Source organism: Aquarana catesbeiana, linkage group LG07, assembly GCF_042186555.1.
Source record: "Aquarana catesbeiana isolate 2022-GZ linkage group LG07, ASM4218655v1, whole genome shotgun sequence".
In the NCBI taxonomy this organism is placed as follows: domain Eukaryota; kingdom Metazoa; phylum Chordata; class Amphibia; order Anura; family Ranidae; genus Aquarana; species Aquarana catesbeiana.
In genome coordinates, this window is record NC_133330.1 from 106,274,973 (window position 1) to 106,287,648 (window position 12,676).

Genomic DNA, 12,676 nt, shown 5'->3' on the forward strand with positions numbered 1-12,676 from the left:
GCCTATTGTGCATGAGGCCTTAAAAAAGAAACAAACTGCAGTTTGAATTGCCAGTAAATGACATTTACATAGCTCCCAACTTTCTGAGATGGGAATGAGGGACACCTATTAGCAAAAGTATGTGGTCATAGGACACACACCCTGCCACGCCCTCTTGAAGGAGAACTGTACTAAAAAATGATTGGTTAAACCAGCAAGTGCTTTTTCTACCACTACTATTCTTTTTATATACCGTATTTATCGGCGTATAACACGCACTTTTTTCACATTAAAATCAGGGGGAAATCGCAGGTGCGTGTTATACGCCGATCCCCTGCGATCCCGAGCTGTCACAACTTCAAAATCGCTGACCGCGATTTGAAAATGGCGCCGCCGGTGCCGAAATACACAGAGCCGGTCCTCGGCTCTTCTCGGTCCTCGTGCTCTCGTTCACTTTCGGCTCCACTCATAGTCCCGAGCGGAGCTATCCGAACCTACTCGGGAAGAGCCGAGGACCGGCTCTGTGTATTTCGGCGCCGGCGGCGCCATTTTCAAGTCGCGGTCGGCGATTTTGAAGCCCAGGATGGCAGGGACAGAGGATCGAAGGCTGCACTGGGGCAAGGCTGCACTGTTTTTTTTCCCTTCAACTTCCCTCCTAAAAATTTTTTTTTCCTTTAAAATTCCCTCCTAAATTGGGGTGCGTGTTATACGCCGATAAATACGGTGATTTTACACATGCAGCAGTTTAGAAATTGTATGACAGGTTTAGCACTGTAAAACACTTTCTGATGATGCATTTTATATACAACAATATAGATCAGACCAAAATGAGGAGGGACAGAGGGACTTTGTCCCAAATCGGGGACAGTCCCTCAAAATCGGGGACAGTTGGGAGCTATGCATTTAGCAGTGGTATGTGGACATACATAACACGCCCTTAAGGATCTGGTATGCGTTTTTGGGAGGACCCTTCCTTAACCATAGCAGGCCACATACCCTCAACATGGGAGGCAAGGGGGACCACCCTGAGAAGGGCACCTTGTCCTTATGTTGATGAAGAACAAGGGCCACTTTCACGCAACCCTGGGGCTGTAATGATGGGGGGGGCTTATCGGAATCTGGAAGCTACTTTACAAAAAAGGGGGAGCGCTAGCTATCTCATTCCCCTACCATGTGAAATATTAAGGGGTACATCATACCCCTACTCATTCACAAAAGAAAATATTAACCATAAATAAACACACCACATACTACTTTGATGACAAGTCCTTTGTTAAAAATAAAGACGTCTCATAATGTAAATCCATCATCAATCGTGTCAACCAGCAACGCAGATCCTCCTCAAACATGATAAATGATAGCCACCAAAAAAAGCACGCCAACACATCTTCCCCCAATGAAGACTTGCACCGAATGACAGATCCCAGGGTGACAGCTGAATTGTAAATAAAGGGGTGTGGCTGGTCCCTGACATCAGACCAAATATGGCAATGGCCATATTTGGTCATTGATGTTGGCCCACCATTGTTGCCTCTTTGTTTACATCCAGCCATCTGCCAAGACTCCAGAGGTGACTGACTGGCCAGCGATGCACCACTCGTTGCTAAGAAGCCCTTGACCACTGCCTCCCAACGGTAAGTTGTCACATTTTAGCAGTGGTAGTAATACTGCTAATAAATACTTCACTTCTGCTGCAGCCGAGTAGGCAAGGTTTAGACTGAATTCAACTTCCGTCTGAACCCAAAGCTCATCCCTGGTTTACACAATAGAGCTTTAAGGGCATGTCACACAAGTAACTTTGTAGCAGCTGCTCTCGTCCTTGCTGCTAAGAATAAATGAATTGCAGTCAATTAAAGGTCACACTGATTCCAGTGATGAATTCTAGTTGCTACAAAATTCCTAGTATGACATGGCCCTTGCAGTAGTACAGGGGAGAATGCGGTCTTACCAATTCAGCTCTGTTATATGTTACTGATTTCACTTGTGTATATTCTGACTGTGGAGGAGGAAGGATATCCCTAGTATTCCCATGAGCTTGTGATCTGAAGCACAGCTTAGCTACTGATTAGCCCAGGGTACTTTGTGCGCCGCAGCTAAAGGAAAACAGGATGTGCAATACCATTTACAGTGACAAGCTAGGAAAGACAGCTGCCATGTAAGGGGTGCTTGCTGGGGGCTCCCCAGCTGCTCATATCCCACAGATATCTCCTGGAGGAGCTTGTGTGTCTTTTCATATTGGGTTAACGGACTACAGAGCTCATGGTGGGGCTCAGAGGATGGGAACATGACTGAGTCTGTGTACTCCTAATGCGTTTGGAGGCATAATGCTTCATAAGGAAGGGGGCGAGAGCTAAAATGATTTTTCCCCAACCCCCACCTTTTCTGCTGCAGACTCCTTCTGTGTCTAACCCCATCTGGTGGACGGCCTGAGATCTTCTGCATTATCTCTGATCAGACATGCAAAGCAGTTTCACCGGAAACTGGAACGCAGCACAGCATAGGTCTAGTGATGAGTATGATGGCATATTTGGTTACTTTATCCTGCCTACTATATATAAATGATGATCAATAAGTGTAATATTATGCATCCCCCACTTCATCTTACATGCCAGTGTTGCATAGCAAGATCTGTGTTTTGGTTATGCTGAGTTTTCAAATATTGTGGACTAATAAGGCAATCATTTTATTCTCGACGTTGGGTTATTCAGCACAGATTCATTCACAGATACTTTCATGTGGTATTAAACCTTCTCCCAATGAAATAAAAAAAGGGCCCCCAGGAGCTTTTAGCCATAATGTACTTGTATGTACAACATATTGGCACATTATAGCAGACTTATCTGGCAAGTGATCTCTTCTAGTGCTGTGGTGTCAGCACTCCTGTTGGTCATGGGCACCTCTATCTTCTTCTGGTGGTCTTCTGCCCAGTTTGACTCTTCAGCTGCTTGATTGGCCAGGCTGTGATGACATCACTCACGTGCATGCGTGGCTCAATGTACACAAATGCTGACAGGCAGGGGGAAGCAGGTATGACAGAAGAGTCCAAAAGGGTTTCTTCTGTTCTAAAAATCCTACCAGTCAGGAGCTTTTTTTAATTTAAATTTTATTTCCACTTTAAGCGGAACTAATCTTTTAAAAATACTGCTAGAAGGCAGGCCTGGACAAATCTCACATAGTACTAAGTACCAGCAATACACAACCTGCATATGACTGCATAGTTAAATCTGAACTCCAGGTATGATCTTTATTTATCCAGCTTAGACCAATGTATGTATACATATCTCAAATGTGAGGGGCTATTGAGGAAACTGACAATCATTGTGCTTGGGCTGTTAGTGAGCGATGTGATCTTTTGGGTTCTGTGCTGAATGGCTTCCCTTCTGCACATTGACCACAGAGAAGTTGCTCGCTTGCGCTTGGCACTGCCACTCCGGTGTCCTCATCTCCAGTACGGCGGCTTTCACCGTGTGTCTCCCCTCTACTCCTCCTAGGCACCCAATAGGATCACCTGACGTTTTGGCCAATCGGGAAACTGGTCTCACGACCCGCTTCCTGATTGGCGGGGGGGCCCTGAGCCCACCCTTTTTTAAAGCCTATTAGAGCCTTTGGCTCTAATCACATGCGTAAAAAAAACACACTCCCATTGGAATCCACAGTCCGGTGCCCTGTATGTAGATAGGGGGGCAGCACCCGTTTACCCCTAATGGCCGCCACTGATCATTGGGTAAAGCCAGCACTGTGTGAGAATACAGCAGCTAGTGTTACTGTATTGTGTGTTGACAGCCAGCAATGTGTGACGGAGACTGATCTAAGTTTACCTTTTTCACGCCTTGGCAGGACTTGGCTTAAGGGACTGGCAATACAGTCACATTAGCTGCTCATAGTTGCCAACATTGCAAAAAAAAAATGTGGGACACTTCTTTGGCTGTAGGCAGAGCTGTATAATTAGGGGGCGGGGCATGCATTTGTGGGCATGGCTTAGCAAGAAAAAACAAAACTGCGGCGGCAATAAAGCAGATAAAGATACTCCAAACACCTGGTGTTAGCTCTTCAATCATCCCGGCACCATGATTGTTATGGTGTCAGGATGATTGAAGCGCATTATTTCTATTATTACATTGTAATATAAAAATAAATCATTCAACTCACCATAATGCTGAATCAGTGGGATCCCTGAGCGTGTCACCTGCCACGTCGCCTGCCACCAGCAGAGCCCATCCTTGCATCAGGTGCCACCAGCAGAGTCCGTCCTTGCATAAGGTGTCCCCAGCAGAGTCTGTCCACATATCAGGTGCCCCCGGCAGAGTCCCTCCTTGCATCAGGTGCCCCCAGCAGAGTCAGTAAAGACCCCCTCAGTGCAGACCCCCCCCCCTCAGTGCAGACCCCCCTCATCAGTGTAAACCCCCTCAGAGCAGACCCCCCTCCATCAGTGCAGACCCCCTCAGTGCAGACCCCCCCTCCATCAGTGCTGACCCCCTCAGTGCAGACCCCCCTCCATCAGTGCAGACCCCCTCAGAGCAGACCCCCCTCCATCAGTGCAGACGCCCTCAGAGCAGACCCCCCTCCATCAGTGCAGACGCCCTCAGAGCAGACGCCCTCAGAGCAGACGCCCTCAGAGCAGACCCCCCTCCATCAGTGCAGACGCCCTCAGAGCAGACCCCCCTCCATCAGTGCAGACGCCCTCAGAGCAGACCCCCCTCCATCAGTGCAGACCCCCCTCCATCAGTGCAGACCCCCCTCCATCAGTGCAGACCCCCCTCCATCAGTGCAGACCCCCCTCCATCAGTGCAGACCCCTCTCCATCAGTGCAGACCCCTCTCCATCAGTGCAGACCCCTCTCCATCAGTGCAGACCCCTCTCCATCAGTGCAGACCCCTCTCCATCAGTGCAGACCCCTCTCCATCAGTGCAGACCCCCCTCCATCAGTGCAGACCCCCTCAGAGCAGACCCCCCTCCATCAGTGCAGACCCCCTCAGAGCAGACCCCCCTCCATCAGTGCAGACGCCCTCAGCAGACCCCCCTCCATCAGTGCAGACGCCCTCAGCAGACCCCCCTCCATCAGTGCAGACGCCCTCAGCAGACCCCCCTCCATCAGTGCAGACGCCCTCAGCAGACCCCCCTCCATCAGTGCAGACGCCCTCAGCAGACCCCTCTCCATCAGTGCAGACCCCCTCAGAGCAGACCCCCCTCCATCAGTGCAGACCCCTTCAGAGCAGACCCCCCTCCATCAGTGCAGACGCCCTCAGCAGACCCCCCTCCATCAGTGCAGACGCCCTCAGCAGACCCCCCTCCATCAGTGCAGACGCCCTCAGCAGACCCCCCTCCATCAGTGCAGACGCCCTCAGCAGACCCCCCTCCATCAGTGCAGACGCCCTCAGCAGACCCCCCTCCATCAGTGCAGACGCCCTCAGCAGACCCCCCTCCATCAGTGCAGACGCCCTCAGCAGACCCCCCTCCATCAGTGCAGACGCCCTCAGCAGACCCCCCTCCATCAGTGCAGACGCCCTCAGCAGACCCCCCTCCATCAGTGCAGACGCCCTCAGCAGACCCCCCTCCATCAGTGCAGACGCCCTCAGCAGACCCCCCTCCATCAGTGCAGAACCCCCTCAGTGCAGACCCCCCCCTCCATCAGTGCTGACCCCCTCAGAGCAGACCCCCCCTCCATCAGTGCTGACCCCCTCAGAGCAGACCCCCCCTCCATCAGTGCAGACGCCCTCAGAGCAGACCCCCCTCCATCAGTGCAGACGCCCTCAGAGCAGACCCCCCTCCATCAGTGCAGACGCCCTCAGAGCAGACCCCCCTCCATCAGTGCAGACGCCCTCAGAGCAGACCCCCCTCCATCAGTGCAGACGCCCTCAGAGCAGACCCCCCTCCATCAGTGCAGACGCCCTCAGAGCAGACCCCCCTCCATCAGTGCAGACGCCCTCAGAGCAGACCCCCCTCCATCAGTGCAGACGCCCTCAGAGCAGACCCCCCTCCATCAGTGCAGACGCCCTCAGAGCAGACCCCCCTCCATCAGTGCAGACGCCCTCAGAGCAGACCCCCCTCCATCAGTGCAGACGCCCTCAGAGCAGACCCCCCTCCATCAGTGCAGACGCCCTCAGCAGACCCCCCTCCATCAGTGCAGACCCCCCCCTCCCATAACGCCCCCCAGGCCCCAGCAGTGCAGACCCCCTCCATCAGAGCAGAACCCCCTCAGTGCAGACCCCCCCCTCCATCAGTGCAGACGCCCTCAGAGCAGAACCCCATCAGTGCAGACGTCCTCAGAGCAGAACCCCCTCCATCAGTGCAGACCCCCTCAGCAGTACCCCCTCCATCAGTGCAGACGCCCTCAGCAGACCCTCCCCTCCCATAACGCGCCCCAGCAGTGAGTCCGGCGCCGTGTGTTCAGTGTAGAGGGGAGGGGCCGATCCGTGCGAGAGGAGAAGCCGATTCATTGGCTGCACGGATCGAGCCCCCTTCCCCACTCTACTGAACACAAGGGGGAGCGATCAAGCGGCGGGACCGGCCGCCATTTTACTGAAGCCCGTTCCCAAAAATGCAAATTGCAAACATTCCTGATTTTCCCTGGGCAAATCCCGATTCGGGACAGCCTCCGACCGGGACGAGGGTCCCAAAATCAGGATTGTTCCTGGAAATTCGGGACTGTTGGCAACTATGGCTGCTATGTTCTCAGGCAAGGCTGGTTTTGCCCAACAATGGTCCTGGCAACTGGAAAAAAACGTCCCTTATTTTGTGGCAAAATCTGGCCAGGTGCAGCAAAAGAAAGAGTAATGAGTCCAGTGAGATGCCGTTTGAGATGAAATACCCTAGCATGATGAAATCATGTGTACACATAAGCATGCATCCCTATACCAGTCTCCATATTTACATATAACATGGACTGCAGTAAATCTCAAGCAAAGGACAGCTGTTCCAGCATAAATGAGAGGTCTCTTATAGTTCATCTTGAATAGTGCACAGTGCCTCTTAAATGAGGTTACAGACATGTTAGACACTTTCTCTAGTAAACATCCGCTTGTCACATGGTGCTTCTTCCTGCCTTCACTGGCTATGAATATGTATGTACAGTGACGCAGCTAAGCCCCCACAGCCAGCCTTAGGAAACTCCTCGTTATTGTTGCACTCATAGCCGGTAAAACTCTGTGTTCCAATTTCTGATCCCTATATACAGCATTCTATCAGCTTCCTAGAATATAGCAAATAGCATGTAGCCAGAATGGTCATTTCCATATTGGCAAAAAGTGTAGTAGTAGCTGCTTAGGAGGGAGTAGAGAACTTCTGGCGGGGCTGTTTCTACGAGTTTTGCAGAGGGATCACTATAACCTGGACATCAGGTTTTTTTTTGACTGCCCATCTGCTAGAAGGAAAAGTTTTTTTTGGTTGTGTGTTTTTGTTTTAATTGTGCACTGCAGTGCACGCTTAAAGTGGAGCCAGGTGCTAGAAAAATGTAACTTCCATGAGAATTGCGTCATCAATGGCTGAAAGAAATAACCAGGCCCAAAGGATTCTGAGAAAATGACAGCAGAGTCAATGGGGGTAGGCAGAGTTATCCCGGCTGTATTATGATAAGTTTGTTGTAATATAATGCTTTGCATTCTGGCAAGGGCTATTTGGGCACCACAAAAGTTTGGTTCTGCTGTAAATGTATCCCATTAATTGTTTTATATGGTTGGAGTCAAGTGACTCAGGCTGGTGCACAGAATGCTTTTAATTATAGCCTTATGCACATTAGGCATTTAGCCCTGTTGCATGAGACTACAGTGTTTGTGTGGCAAAAAAGGCAAAGATACACTGTCCAACCCCTCTGCCGGCAGCCTGTAAAACTAAGAGGCTGGCAGCTGCTGCAGCTGGACGATGCACTGAGCGGTACTATCATTTAGGGCAGTATGCGCCCAAGGATGAATGCAAGCAGTCTGTCTAGTAGGCATTAAAAAATGATCTCTTGCGGCCTGGCCAAGCTGTTAAGGGAGTGTAATCGTTCCATCCCTTGAGTAGGTGATGCAATTAATGTTACCTATTTACTTAAAGTGGGCCTTTCATTAAAATGGAAGGTTCACTTTGCTCGTAACCAACCCCCTCTCCCCATATCTCCCTATTAAAGATTACTTTAAAAAGTTTATGCAAAAAAATACTCTTTAAAAAAAAAAAAAAACGGAAGGAGAAAGGCGCATCTAAACTTATCAAGGATAAGGCTGTAGTATTGATGAGGCTGTATTATTAAGGATAAGGTTGTATTGGGGCAATACAGCCAGCTGGATAAATCCCATCCTTAACTGATCAGCTTGTTCCCTAAAAGTTCTCAGTTCATAGGTACTATGGAGGACCTAGACACGTAGCAAATTTCAATTTTGGTTGCATCAAGCATTTACCCTATATTAGGTAGGCAAGTCCACAGCTGAGCTTACAAAGGCGGGTCCTGGAACTGTTGGGGTAAAAAATGTTCCAGTAGCAGTATCCCCCCCTTCATACAGTATACCCTCGCCCATATATCCGCAATGAATCCAGCACTGTGCCTGTCTGTAGCGGCTCTCTCGTCTCTCTCTCCTCTCTCTCTCTCCTCTCTCTCTCTCCTCTCTCTCTCCTCTCTCTCTCCCCGCTCTCACAGTCAAACCCTGTGATGGGGGACAGGCCCAAGTCGTGCTGTCTGGATGCAGGCAGCGTGGCTTGGCATTGAGCCTGCATGAATCCCCCATAGCAAGCGACTTGCTATGGGGGTGCTCACAGAAGACGAGGATCCAGGTGTGCAGGCGGGGGACCCGAGAAGGGGAGGTTCAGGCTGTTCTGTGCAATACTATTGCACAGAGCAGATAAGTAAAACTGTTGAAGAAAAAAATAAACATAAGACTTTACAATCACTTTAACTAGTGTAGCTGGTTGAAGTGAAACCACTTTTTGATCTTTCTAGGTGGTAATATAGACTGTAACAGACTGCAGCTTTGGCTATCTCTGGTAATTAGGCCCTTTCTGTAGATGGTAAATAGGTACTCAAGGCTAATCCCTTACTTAAAGTTCTTTTCATAGAACATTTGTGTACCTGGTTATTTAAATTGTAATTGCAGTTACAGTGTGTCATTATATAGTCTGTCGTTTAAAGTAAAGACAAAACTCTTTTAAACAGTTGGATGTAAAAAAAATAGATGAATAGGTCCTTCCTAGGCCTAAATTTCTGCCATTCAGGCAACATACCAAAAGCAAAATAAGTTCTGTGCATATAGATATCTTAATAAATATAAGTACAGTGCTAATAAAATAATGGTATTGCAAATTTTTCAAGTGAAAAATAAGATAAACAGAAAAACTAAAGCAGAGTCCCATTGAAATTTCAGTCCATAAAAAAGGAAATTAAACAACATCCATCCGTGTGAGATATCAGTGGCAGATTGCAAAGATGGAAACCGTGAAAGATCCTTCAAAGAATGTGCATCCAACTCCACACCCAAGTGAGTAAGTAGCCTGCTTACCAGCTGTCCGTGACCACTGAAAATGGTCTCACCCAGCACAGGGAAATTGGTCTCCCCAAGAACCTTAATGATGTCTGGAACCACAGCTAGGGCGATAATACTCAAAAGATATAAAAGAAAAAGCTTCTATAGTGCAGTACTTATAAAAAACAGTTACCTCCAGCGCTAATAGGTCTTCCAAGGTGTGGAGTAACAGATATCAAATAAAATGGTGGTTTTGAAAAGTATATAATGGTATCCAAAACTGGGTGGATGCTGCATTCCTCAGATGGGGTAATCCGAAAGGAACTACAAGAAAAACAGAAATGTAAGGCGTGCACACCTAGTGCATTACCAAAGATAATTTAATAATAAAAATTGGTGTGTGCGACTTCCATTTCTGTTTTTCTTATAGTGCAGTGCTTTATAAAAGGTAGATTTAATATAATAAGTGGATTGCACTTACAAGATATAAAACGTTCACAAGCGATACAGCAATGTGTCTCATAATAAAGACCGCAGCGTCTCCTCGGGTTTCCCTTCACTTCCTGTTTCGTTTGCCCATCAGCCTCCTGTATACACCATCAGCACTGCCTCCTAGTTCTGTGCATATAGATATGTGCATATAGATATCTTAACCTAATTATCCCAAAAAGGTCTACTAAAACTGAAAAATAGCTGGCGAGAAGAAGGCTGCTGCTATTTGTCAATAAAAGAAGAGGTATTTATGAGCAATGGTATGCAGCTACACATAGCAAAGAATTAAATTTACATCTTTTGAGCAGTTCATGTTATTAAACCCATTTGATTACATTTATCATGTAGTAAAACTGAAGCTGGCCATGCAATATGTGAATTTCGACCTGTTCCTAATAAACCGGACAGCATTCACCCCGTAAGTGGCCTTGTCACAGTCACCACTCCTCCCAGCCAAAAACTTCCATTGAAAAATTGAGAGCGCCAGACAGAAGATCTAATCGGATGCAGCCAATGGTAGCGGCTGCCAAAGGACAATAGCTGTGGAAGGTGATCCATCAATCCATGCTGTATAGTGTGTATGAAATAATCTTAGATTTTTATTCTGTTCAGCCCATAGTTGCAAAGTCAGTTTGAAAAAAGACCTAAGTCTAGTTCAACCAATAAAAGAGAAAAAAGAAAAAAAAAAAAATCATACAATCCCATATATCCAATCCTATACCCACAGTTGATCCAGAGGAAGGCGAAAAAACCCCAGCAAAGCATGATACAATTTTCTACAGATGGGCGAAAAAAATTCCTATCGGATATTCCCTGGATCAACTTTACCTATAAATGTTAGTACCCAGTTATATTTTATATTTTAAGTTAATAAAACATAGTGATAAAAAAAAACAGGATGTCTGTGAAAATACCAGCACATGTGCATTAGAATGCTCACACGTAGGTACTCGTGAGACTTATTCCCAGAAGTTGTTGCACCTGAGAGTAATTGTGTGCAAGCTTCCCAACTGAAGCTTGGGGGAAGCGCCACACCAGCTAGAAAGACTTTTGAATAAGGTTAAAAAAAAGGTTAAAAGCAGAACAAATGGGCGATCTTTGTGTACACAATACATTAATTTTCTGTTGAGAACTTAATTTTATATGGAGGGTTTACTACTCCTTTAGGAGTACTTGGGGTAATTAACAATGGTTTCCAACTTGCGGTCATAGGTAATACACTTTTTTTGTGCTCCACTTTGCGCAGTAGGAAACAAAAAAATATTAAACAATTGATATAATATGTAACTGAAAACTTCAGCTGAACTTTAGGATGGCTTAACAACTATGCATTGCTCATTTCACTGGCCGTTATGCATGGTTCAACAATGGACGGCATTAGTGCATTGCCATTTGTCTCAAAGGCACCCCAGCCTACATATGTACAGTAAACAAATGCACCTGCTTCCCAGTGCACAAGTAAACCATGGAATAAAGAATACATGCTTTGCCTTGCGTTGGACTGACATAAGGAGGGGGGGTTTATGTGTAAGTAAAAAGGGTCCTGTGGGTAATAATTCCCTTTGTTTCAAACTGCACCCAACTAGAATTTTCCTAACCTGCAAGCTATAAGAGGACTGAGGGTGTTCAACAAATTGCTTTTCAACCAGAAACATAATCCACTTCCATCTTCTCTAAAGAAAAAAAAAAAAAAATTTTATTTTTTTTTATTACCACTAGGATGAGCTCAGTCATGTGCAGACCCTAGTCTGAACCTGCCTGAATGATTCCACCAGGAAGCTGTCACTGTACTGGGCCAATCGTAGGCATCTGAGATATTCCTTGACCTGAAGGTGCATGTATACACATCCTTTGTATACACGCTGTTATGGGGTGGGGAATGCCTCGCTGCTTATGATTGGCTTAGTACAGGTGGCCGCTTCCAGGCGGGAATGCTTGGGTGGACTTGGACTAGGATCCGAACAAGCCTGAGTTAATTCCTAATTACCACACTGAGACTTATCATGTGACTAAATCTGGTGGACCTAACTACCTACACCTCAAGGAAGAGGAAATGATTGGAATGCAGGTGGAACATTCAGTAAAACAATAGAAGGTAAAATTGCACAATGAAGTATGTAAAAATCTTTCCACTTGTATGTAACCAACCTGGAGAAGACGGCTTTCTTGTTGTCCATAGCAATTGGCTTGCAGCTGTTTCTGTCGGCAGATTCAAATGTGGAAAAAAAGTTGTCTCTGCTACCATCTGAACTTTATTCTGATATTTTTTTTTTTTTTATCCTGTCCACTTTTCCCCAAGATGAACCTTGGTTGTTATCAGCTGGGGATACCCAGACAATAGTGTGTCACCCAGTCCAACAGAGAAGAGGTCACTTTAGAGGGGTGGTTGTACAATTTTTTTTTTTTTTTTTAATTTATTTCAGGTACTTATAAAGCACCGTCAATTTATGCAGCACTTTACATATATATTGTACATTCACATCAGTCCCTGCCCTCAAGGAGCTTACAACCTAAGGTCCCTAACACACATTCATACATACTAGGGCCAATTTAGACAGGTTCCAATTAACCTACCAGCATGTCTTTTAGAGCGTGGGAGGATACCAGAGTACCCGGAGGAAACCCACGCAGACACAGGGAGAACATGCAAACTCTAGGCAGATGGTGTCGTGGTTGGGATTCAAACCAGCGACCCTTTTTGCTGCTAGGTGAAAGTGCTATCCACTACACCACTGTGCTGCCCAGAACAATGACTGACGATGCCAATCTGCACGTTT

At 47.0% G+C, this 12,676-nt stretch overlaps 1 protein-coding gene across 4 annotated transcripts in view; it reads left to right on the top strand.

The window, feature by feature from the left end:
* CSNK1E (casein kinase 1 epsilon) overlaps nucleotides 1-12,676 on the top strand; it is a 98,559-nt gene that overhangs the window by 54,420 nt on the left and 31,463 nt on the right. The gene's annotated exons all lie outside the window — the stretch shown is intronic.